The sequence below is a fragment of the Podarcis raffonei genome, chromosome 3 (assembly GCF_027172205.1).
Source record: "Podarcis raffonei isolate rPodRaf1 chromosome 3, rPodRaf1.pri, whole genome shotgun sequence".
NCBI lineage: Eukaryota > Metazoa > Chordata > Lepidosauria > Squamata > Lacertidae > Podarcis > Podarcis raffonei.
In genome coordinates, this window is record NC_070604.1 from 46,132,545 (window position 1) to 46,143,282 (window position 10,738).

General features: G+C 40.0%; 1 long non-coding RNA gene across 1 annotated transcript; it reads left to right on the forward strand.

The window, feature by feature from the left end:
* The first annotated feature begins 616 nt into the window (after nucleotides 1-616).
* LOC128411624 (uncharacterized) lies at nucleotides 617-10,319 on the forward strand. The gene is made up of 3 exons (XR_008329852.1): nucleotides 617-705; nucleotides 7,182-7,298; nucleotides 10,188-10,319. It is a non-coding gene; the product is annotated as an uncharacterized LOC128411624 (long non-coding RNA).
* The last annotated feature ends 419 nt before the right edge of the window (nucleotides 10,320-10,738 follow it).

The window sequence follows — 10,738 nt, forward strand, 5'->3', positions numbered from 1 at the left end:
ACACACATTTGTGTGCAGTTTTGACTATTGTACATGTTTTTTTGCAAATGATTGCTCCTAATATAATGCATTTTTGTATATTACTTTCACTAATATATTCATTTTTATGCACACTTTCTCCTAACACAATGCATTTTGTAAACCTTGGTTACTTAGAGAACTACATGGTGAACTTTGGATCCACGCAGATTTCAAAGGATGGCTGAGTTTTGGATCTCATAGTGATTCATAAAGTGTGAGTGAACTGAATCAAATCCGCCCCCCCCCCGATCCCTATGTATGACATATGATGCATTAACCAGAACTCATGCGAGAGCTTTTGGGCAACAATCTCAAAGAAGGGAGAAGGCAAAAAGGGAAACAGTTTTGACCTCACCAATCCCCCACTTAATTTTATAACCAGCCTTACTGCAACACTTTACTGAGCTCAAACACGAAGCACCAGGCCCCTTGCTATGAAGCCAAATTGCTTTTTGAACTCATGTTCATGGATCAAATCCATGAAAACCAATGGAACCTATTTAAAAGTGGGCACTTTCATAACAATTGTATAATGAATTCTTTTTTTAACGGGAAGTGTGACATAATATAATAAACGATGTCCTTATCTCTGCAGATAGCCTGGTTGTCCTGGAGTCCCTCCCCTGTGGACCGACATCTGTGGCAGGCACAAAAGAAGGGTTTTTAAAGCACAGGACCTTCAAGGTGAACTGGGCAGAAGTGGGTTGAATCATGGTGTGGGATATTTCAAGATACATTTTTAAAGGATGCATTATTTTCTCCGGGGAGATTACTCAGAATGCAACAAAGGAAGGCCTTTCCTAATTAAATACAACAGTACTTTTGGCAGTAAGGGGGGCAAGCTCTCAGACTCCGAGTCTCCTTAGATGGGCTCATTTCTTTGACAGTCTTTGGCCTTGACTTTCTGTCCTCAGAAATTCATTTCCAGCATCTCCTGCCAAACTGTCTTCTCTTCCTTCCTCTAGTTTATTTATCCTGAGCTCCTTTTGCCTGCCCTTTCTAACATTTCCTTCCCTTCCTCCTGTCAACTTGACAAACCCCTCACTTGGATCTCAGCTCTTTCTCTTTGTTTTCCTCTGTATCCTTCCCTCGGCTTTTTGCCTCATCCACCTCCGTAGCTGACACTGCCACTGAAAATGATGGAGTGACTTCGTTCTGTGGAGGCACAGCAGTATACCCACCACATCAGTGCACACAGAGGCTGGTATATGCACACAAGGGTTGGTTTCCCCCCACACCACCCAAGTGAGAAGAAAAGGAAACAAGAGATTTTGTTTCCTACCCCCCAAACCCTCCCTGATGAATCATTTCATGATTCTGCCACAATCCTTCACAACGTTCCATGACTTATTCCACTTATCTCACTTATTTCAATGGGATTTTGAAGCAATTTAACACTCTGCAAGATTTCAGTCCACATCTATAATTTTCCTTAGACTTAATGTTTTGCGGGGGGGGGGGAGGATTAGAGACAAAAAAATTAAGTATTTGATGCGGAAGAGCAAATTAATTCCATATAAGTAAAAAAAACACCAAACAACCCTCACAATTCTAGAAATGTACAAATTAAATTTTACTTGGCCATTTTGTTGTCATTCTTGATCAGGAACTCAGTGTTCCATTACAGTATCGGTAATGAAAACACTGTACTTTCATAACAGGCTGTTAGTATTCCACAAAGATTGACTAAGCGGGCTAAAATTGGATGTATTTGTTACATTTGATTTCCTAAAAAATGTATGTGTGAAAAAACAGGAGATTAGCAATCTATAGTGTTTTGCTGGACAGCATAGTACTTTGAAATCGTTTGTGGTTTTCATCACATGTCTGACACATCATATGCAAAGCAAATTGCTTATCATATTGCACATGTCACTTTTCCTCCCTCCTTTGCAAAGCCTGGGTCCTGCATGCAAACTCTGAAATGGGATTGATCAAGTCTTAATGAAGCCAGACCTTTAGCTGAAATTCCAGCATTGCAAAGGGTTGGAATAGATGACCCTCAGGATCTCTTCCAACTCTACAATTCTGTGATTCTAAGAGGCCTTCCTATGTCCCACTTCCTATGTCCTTCCTCTGTACTTGGTGGTGGGAAGTCGTGGAAGAGATGGCTTCATTTGTAATGAAAGGCTGCAGGAGTGCCTAAGATTTTCTTATGAACTTGCAGTGTTGGTGGGTTAGGTTTAGGAGCAGCTAGGGTGGAGGTGCCCTGCCATTTACCAGGCCTCCTGGCACTGCCATCACTGTGGGTTACCAGGATGGGGAGATGGTAGGGAGGTTGCTTTTAGGGAGGGACATTAGTGGGAACACCACACACTCCCCACTGACCTCCCCACTTCCTGGTCCCTCCACCCAGTAAGCTACACTGGCCCTAGTGACAGCAGGCTTGCACTAGATGCCCATATGCTATCAGACCAGGTTCATGGTTCTTATATTAATTTACAAAATTCACAGATTGTGTCCAGGATACTTCAGGGAGCACCTGATCCCTTTGATCCCTGCTTTATGCCTGAGGTCTTTGGGAAGTCACTGTTAGTGGTCCCCTGTGGCTTGGACACAGGGCTTGTATCTGCGAGGAGCTGTGTCTTCGTTACTGTGGCCCCAATTTTGTGGAATTCCTTTCCAGTTGAGGTTAGGTAGGCCCTTCCCTGTTGAACTTCTGTAGTTAATAATTGAACTCTGGTTTTATGGTTTTCTGTCTCTTGTGCCCTGCTTAGAGATGGCTGAATAAGCGGTATACAAATTGTTGAAATGGGTAAATGAAAACTAAATGCCCAAGCCCCTTCTTGCTGTCCGCTCTTGGGTAGCATAATGGAAACTGTACTTCTCATTATGCATATTAGCCTTGAATATAGTATAAATTGCATGGAGATATCTGATACCTGCCATGTGTACTCTGTACGTAACCTGGCTTGAACCAGATCCTTACTGCCACCATTTCCAGGAAGCAGCACAAGTCAGAAGTGTTAGAAATTGTGCTTCTCAGTGCTATTCCAATTCCAGGAGGAAGGGCATGCGGGTACACTAGATGATGCCATTAGAAATGTTACAGAGCCTAGAGGCCTTCACTGTCTCAAAATTAATTTTTAAATGAGATTAATTTTCAGGCACCCAGCAGACATTTTTAAAACATCAATTTAGAATTGGATGCAAGAGGGTGGAGCGGGGAGGGTCTGGTCATTGCCATCTGCTTTTGTATTCAATTTTTTTATAAAGGGTTTCTAGTTGTGATACCAGTGTAATGGGAGTTATGTTTCATTTGTATGGTTATTGCTGTTATTATTGACATGAAAATGCTATGAAAGTGATCAGCCCCCTGGTCTGTACCAAAGCAAATATGTATAAACACATGCACATGAACTATGGATTAGCTAATTTAAAATGGTGATAAAATAATGTGCCTAGTCTGGTCCCCGATAGCTTTTTACCCTAGATAATAACTCCAGATATTATATGTATTAATGATATCTGCATTAGTGCCAAGTAGAGTTCATTCTGGTTCAAGTTAATAAAACAACCGCTGAAGGAATTAATAAGAGCTTGCTACTTGTTGCAAAACAATTGAAACCCTGGAGGACTTGATATTAGAAAACTCCTGGGTGGTTGCTTCTTGTGAAAACTTTTGAATTAATTGCATTAAATATAAACATTTCTTAACTCCTGCAAGATTTACATTCCATGTCTCTCTTATAAATGCCATTCCTAACTCTTACTGCTCCTTTGGGACTTATTTAATTTAGCAATTGCTCCAGAAAGCACTTCATAAAAAACAATTATGGAATTAATTGTGATATTTCTAGCATAGCATTCATTTATGACATCCTCACCACCTGTAATCCCTTTCCACAATTCCCTTATAGAAGCAAAATTGAGTAATTTTCAGTTCCTATTATACTCTATATTTATGATTATAGTGGAAATCTTGGCATGCTTTATGTTTAGGGCTTACTGTGCAATCTCACCCAGGGAATATGCCAGTTGGAGCTCTTTTCTAGGGTCCTATACATGTTTACCCACAAATATGCCCTGCTGAGTTCAATGTGTCTTGCTACCATTTAAGCGTGTTATGTAATTGCAGTCTATAGATGTGTACATGCACAGTCTTAAAGTGCATTCACGAACCCGGAGGAGATCAGAAGGTGCTTTCAGAGATACTTCAAACAACTTTATATGCAAGGGCCGCAGAAAGAAACTGAGATAGACCAATTTTTAAGAACCAATGGATTACAAAAAATATCTCCAGAAAACAAATTAGTACTGAATCAGCAAATTACAGAACAAGAAATTGAAGGTGCCATTCAGAATATGCAATTGGGCAAATCTCCAGGACCGGATGGACTAACCTCCAAATATTATAGAACTTTGAAAGACTTTTTAATCCAACCATTAAAGGAGGTGTGCAATGAGATTTTGGAAGGGAAAAGGGCGCCTGAATCGTGGAAAGAAGCATACATCACATTGATACCTAAGACAGAAGCTGAAAAGACACAACTAAAGAACTACCGTCCCATCTCCCTCTTGAATGTGGATTATAAAATCTTCGCAGACATCTTAGCCAGCAGACTTAAAAAAGTATTAGTGGAAGTAATACATAAGGACCAGGCAGGCTTTCTCCCAGGTAGACATTTATCTGATAATACAAGGAATATAATTGACATTTTGGAGTTGTTGCAAAGGAATATTAATACGAAAGCTGTTTTAGTTTTTATTGATGCGGAGAAAGCCTTTGATAACATTTCTTGGAGTTTTATGAAGAAAAATCTGAAAGGGATGGGAGTGGGACAGGGGTTCGAAAATGGTATAGGAGCAATATATTCAGAACAAAAAGCGAAATTGATTGTAAACAATGTGGTGACTGAAGATTTTATGATAGAAAAAGGAACACGTTGCCCTATCTCTCCATTATTATTTATCTTGGTCCTGGAGGTGCTGTTAAATATGATCAGAGGGGACCGGTTTGTAAAAGGAATTCAGGTCGGAGCCAAACAATATAAATTGAAAGCTTTTGCAGATGATTTGGTCCTAACTCTACAGGAGCCGGAATCTAGTATGAAAAGAGCTTTGGAATTGATTAAAGAATTTGATCATGTGGCGGGATTTAGATTAAACAGGGTAAAAACTAAAGTATTAGAGAAGAATTTAACTCCAATGGAAAAGGATAGGTTTCAGAATGAAACAGGTTTAATGGTGGTTAAGAAAGTGAAATACCTAGGGATTAATATGACTGCGAAAAATTTGAACTTATTTAAAGAGAACTATGAGAAATGTTGGTCAGAAGTTAAAAAAGACTTAGAAATTTGGTCTAACTTGAAGCTTTCCTTGTTGGGTCGAATCGCAGCTATAAAAATGAATGTATTGCCAAAAATATTATTTTTGTTTCAATCCTTGCAAATTCTGGACAAGATGGACTGTTTCAAGAGGTGGCAGAGAGACATCTCTAGATTTGTCTGGCAGGGCAAGAAACCTAGAATAAAGTTTAAAATTTTAACTGATGTAAAAGAAAGAGGTGGATTTGCCCTGCCAGACCTTAAACTGTATTATGAATCAGCAGCATTCTGCTGGTTGAAAGACTGGCTGCTTCTTGAGAATACAGACATTTTGGATTTAGAAGGTTTCAACAATGTTTTTGGGTGGCATGCATATCTGTGGTACGACAAGGTTAAAGCTCATAAGGCATTTAAAAACCATATTGTCAGGAAATCTTTGTTCAATGTCTGGATAATATATAAAGATTTGCTGGAAAGCAAAACCCCAAGGTGGTTGTCACCTATGGAAGCTAAGGCTCAGAAAAAGCTCAATATGGAGGCCAAATGGCCAAAATATTGGGAAATTTTGGAACAAGAAGGTGACAGACTGAAACTGCAGAGTTTTGAAAAATTAAAAGACAAAGTGCGAGATTGGCTTCATTATTATCAAATAAGAGAGGCCTATAATTTGGACAGAAAAATTGGCTTCCAGGTGGAGAAATCAAAATTGGAAACAGAACTGTTAGAACCAAAAACTAAGATTTTGTCAAAGATGTATAACTTGCTGTTGAAATGGAACACGCGGGACGAAACGGTTAAATCAGCAATGATTAAATGGGCGCAGGATTTAGGTCATAACATTATGTTTGCTGACTGGGAGCAGTTGTGGACCACCGGTATGAGGTTTACGGCATGTATTGCCTTAAAGGAGAATATTATGAAAATGATTTACAGGTGGTACATGACCCCAGTCAAGCTTGCAAAAATTTATTACCTGCCTGACAACAAGTGTTGGAAATGCAAAGAAGCTGAGGGAACATTCTTTCACCTTTGGTGGACATGCCCAAGGGTTAAGGCTTACTGGGAAATGATATATAATGAACTCAAGAAGGTATTTAAAAGTACCTTTCCTAAGAAACCAGAGGCCTTTCTTTTGGGCATAGTTGGCCAATGGGTGCCAAAGAAAGAGAGAACATTTTTTATGTATGCAACAACAGCAGCAAGAATACTTCTTGCCAAGTACTGGAAGACACAAGATTTACCCACCGTGGAGGAATGGCAGACGCAAGTGATCGACTACATGGAGATGGCTGAAATGACTGGCAGAATCCGTGATCAGGGAGAAGATTTGATTGAACAGGACTGGAAAAAGTTTAAGGACTATTTACAGAAATATTGTAAAATCTTGGAGTGTTAATATGTTGTGGGAAGTGAAGGTGACAGGGTTTGTGTGACTTGGTTAAAGGTAAATTAAAAGAAGAATGTTAAAAAGGATAAGGGGTTATGAACAGAACATTATTATCTCATAGTATATAAGATGAGATATGGATTAAAATAAATGGAAAATTGGGACATAATAATTAGAAGAATGTAAAATTAAGTATGGCTAAATAAGGATATGAATTTGCTGAATTGGATTAGAATAAAGAGGAACACAAAAAAGGGGGATGTGAGGAGGTCAAGACAGAGGGGTATGGAATTTCATAATTTTAAGAATAAGGGTTTTTTCTCTATTTTTCTTTTTTCTTCTCTTTTTTTTGCTATATAATTTTGTTTTTCTGTTGTAGTTGGTTTTTTTTGTGAACTTTATGTATGGAAAGGATACATTTTGAAATGATGAATTCTTTGTTTTGTAAAATCTTAATAAAAATTTATTTTAAAAAAAAATTAAAGTGCATTCACTGCCTCTTGCAGATGCTTGAGCGGGGGGCAGAGATATCTGAAATCTTGTTAAGTCATCAGTCAATTATGAAGGCCATCAATCTTTGGACCCTTTCAGACAAGCAATTTATACTGGGCCTATTGTGCAAGGTAACAGCACTGCAGTAACTCATAACCATCCATTCATACAATGAGATCTACACCTGAGGCTCTTCTTCAGGTACTCCCAGCAGCAGAAGGTGGGAAGAGACCAGGAAGAGGGTCCTTTCAGTGGTGGCATCTTGCCAGTGGAAGGCCTTCCTCAGGAATGGTCACTGGTGCTCACATTGCTATCATTTTGGTGCAATACGAAGACCTTTCTATATTCACAGGTTTTTAAACATTGCTGCTGTTACCAGGTTTTGCTAACTGTGGCTATGCTCTTCTTAATCTTCCTTAGTCTAAACTGATGACCAAGATCTAGCAAGCTCAGTGTGAATCACACAGCCCTGAAAACGGAAACCTCTGTGTTCTTACTTTAGGCGCTGCCACCATTTCTAGCTTAGAATTACAGTAAATCAGCCAAACTGAATTCTTTCCCCTAGAAGCAGCTTTAAATAACACAGGACTAATTCTCACTGTAGATGCCATGTTGTAATTACCTTGGTTCAGAATAGGCATTGGTTTGACTCACAATGCTTCCGTGTATTATGAGTTGAACATCATTTCTCCAGAAGCTCTTTGCCATCTCGGAATATTTCATGAGGTTCTTCACATGCGCAGGCTGCATTCAGATGGACCAGCCTCCTTTGTAGATAAAACCGGAAAGTTATGTACTGTTAGGTCCTTCCCTCTCAATGAAACTTCTGTTTATTACTGTGAAATTACATAACCAGACCACCCAACAAAGCAGCCTTTTGTTTTATGAGTGTTCCTTCTATTTGGCTCTGGTGTCTCAACTGCTCCTTGCAAATGTTTTATGTGGTTGCTGCCCCCCATCCAGACCTAAAATCCTCTCCTGCTTGGGGTGGCGATGGGGACAGGTTGAATTTCAGAGTGGCTCTTAGCCATGGCTAATACTAGCAGTAACAGTTCCCAGGGGCACTGTTGTGTGTGTACAGCCTCACCAGAGCTCTTAGAAACAGATGAGCTTTTTTTTTTTTTTTTGGCTAAACACTCACAAAATAGTCATAAATTCCAAGCTGGTTCCAATAGAAATGGATTGGTTTTTCACACAAACAGCAGCTGGGGCAATAAAAGTGCTCCTGGATAGCTCACTACTTCAGACTGCATGTGGGGGGTTATATAAAAAAGGAAGCATTCCCTGCAAAAGAATAACTAGTATATAAAAGAGCTATGCTTAAACTCTTTCCCCTGCTATCTAAGGTCACATTCATATCAAGCATTTAAAGCACTATGATACCACTTTAACAGCCATTGCTTCCTCTCAAAGAATCCTGCGACCTGCAGCTTGTTAACTGTAGGTGTTGAGAATTGTTTGGAGACCCCTATTCGCTTCTAGAGTAGTTTAACAGTCAATTCCTCTTCTCAGGGGACTCTGGGAAATATATGTGAAGGTAAGAGGGGTCTCCTAACAACTCTCAGCACCTACAGTTAACAAGCTACAGTTCCCAGGATTATTTTGGGATTCTATATGCATGCAGTTTTGTTTTCACGAAGAAGCATTAGACCATACAATGCCCCACCCCATCTGAGGGGGTACAGTCCAGGAACAGTTTTTAGCACCCCACCTGATGAATGTGTGTCAACTATCCAAGACATCTCAAATAGGAAACTACCTTATAATGAGCCAGACCCATGTTTCATCTAGCTCAGCATTGACTCCATGGACTGGAACTGGGTCTCCAAGATTTCAGACCCCACATTCCCAGCCCCACTAGGAGATGCCAGGGATTAAACCTGGGAGCTTCTGCATGCCACGGTCCTTCTCAATGAAACACTACAGCTGCTATGGCCACCTTCTTTATAGCCTAGGGGGAACTTCATTAACCATATAGTCCTCCAAGGCACAGAACTACACATAGAATGGCCTCTTCATGGTTGAACTACAGTAGCTCTTTAATAAAATTTGCTCCATCTCAGTAAGCATTTCACAGTTGTGGCGCTAAGAAACCTATTAAAGTGTGTGTGTGCGCTCAGCTCAGAGTCTATCAAAGAAGAAGAAGGAGAGTTTGGATTTGATATCCCGCTTTATCACTACCCGAAGGAGTCTCAAAGCAGCTAGCATTCTCCTTTCCCTTCCTCCCCCACAACAAACACTCTGTGAGGTGAGTGGGGCTGAGAGACTTCAAAGAAGTGTGACTGGCCCAAGGTCACCCAGCAGCTGCATGTGGAGGAGCGGGGACGCGAACCCGGTTCCCCAGATTACGAGTCTATCGCTCTTAACCACTACACCACACTGGCTCTATCGAAAGGTAGTGTGCATTGGCATTCTCTTCTCTTCCAACACAAGCATTTTTCCCTCCTGTGCACATGGCTAGGTCCTGTTTTGTTTTATGACATACTGATTAAAATCTGGGAGGATCAACAGGGACCAGTGGGAATTTCTATGTTTCCTTCTTACCACTTCAGGCAAACACCCCAATATTAAAATCAAGCCACTGGGCGATTTGAAGAGTAAACAAACAAGCAAGCAAACAAACAAACAAAATAATCAGACATATGTATAAATTATGTTTGTTGGATTTTGAATGCTAATTTCACCAGATGACTTCTAGGTAAGTTAATTGACAAATGTCATTATTCCTGCCCCTCCTTTGTTGGAACCTTATAGTTCAATCCCATGCATCTTTACTCAGATGTGAGTCCCATTGTGTTCAGTGGGACTTATTGCATAGGATTGCAGCCTAAAATGAGTTTATGTGATTCAATCATCCTTCTAATTATCCATTCTGTTCTTAAATTAAAACCCCCTCATTTCTTAGCCTAATAAATCTTAAGGTCACTTTTCACTACAATATTCACTACAATATGGATTTTTTTGTGCAAAGCCCTTGTGTACTGTATTACCTATAAAAGGTTTACGCACATTTGAAATAGGCTTCCACCCCTGCTACAATATGCTGAAGCATTAAAAGAAAAGGGAAAGGGCTACATATCTCTTTCCATACGTTTCAAAAGGGAAGGTCTATGCTTGCAACACTGATGTGCCTTTCACAGCTGATGAAGAGCAGTTATGTTCTGTAAGTATTCATACCAAAGTATTATGTAACTTGTGAGAATACAGTGGTACCTCAGGTTACATATGCTTCAGGTTACATACGCTTCAGGTTACAGACTCTGCTAACCCAGAAATAGTGCTTCAGGTTAAGAACTTTGCTTCAGGATGAGAACAGAAATTGTGCTCCGGCAGTGCGGCGGAGGCCCCATTAGCTAAAGTAGTGCTTCAGGTTAAGAACAGTTTCAGGTTAAGAACGGACCCTATGGAACAAATTAAGTACTTAACCCGAGGTACCACTGTATTATAATGTAAGGCGTTTCATACTGCTAATTGTTGTTATTACTCTTCCCTGTGACCCACCCTGGACACACTTCTGTTATATCTTTTCTGAAACAGGATTACTATAATGCTGTTTCCAAGATATAGATGA